Source organism: Lucilia sericata, unplaced genomic scaffold, assembly GCF_015586225.1.
Source record: "Lucilia sericata isolate MDLA Ls3-8-SP2 unplaced genomic scaffold, ASM1558622v1 Contig001606F_arrow, whole genome shotgun sequence".
NCBI classification, from domain to species: domain Eukaryota; kingdom Metazoa; phylum Arthropoda; class Insecta; order Diptera; family Calliphoridae; genus Lucilia; species Lucilia sericata.
The window spans coordinates 105,001-105,389 of record NW_023995523.1 but is presented as its reverse complement, the minus strand read 5'-3'; positions in this window follow the sequence as shown (position 1 = coordinate 105,389).

Genomic DNA, 389 nt, shown 5'->3' with positions numbered 1-389 from the left:
AGTTAGTTAGTTAGTTAGTTAGTTAGTTAGTTAGTTAGTTAGTTAGTTAGTTAGTTAGTTAGTTAGTTAGTTAGTTAGTTAGTTAGTTAGTTAGTTAGTTAGTTAGTTAGTTAGTTAGTTAGTAGTTAGTTAGTTAGTTAGTTAGTTAGTTAGTAGTTAGTTAGTTAGTTAGTTAGTTAGTTAGTTAGTTAGTTAGTTAGTTAGTTAGTTAGTTAGTTAGTAGTTAGTTAGTTAGTTAGTTAGTTAGTAGTTAGTTAGTTAGTTAGTTAGTTAGTTAGTTAGTTAGTTAGTTAGTTAGTTAGTTAGTTAGTTAGTTAGTTAGTTAGTTAGTTAGTTAGTTAGTTAGTTAGTAGTTAGTTAGTTAGTTAGTAGTAGTTAGTTAGTTAGTT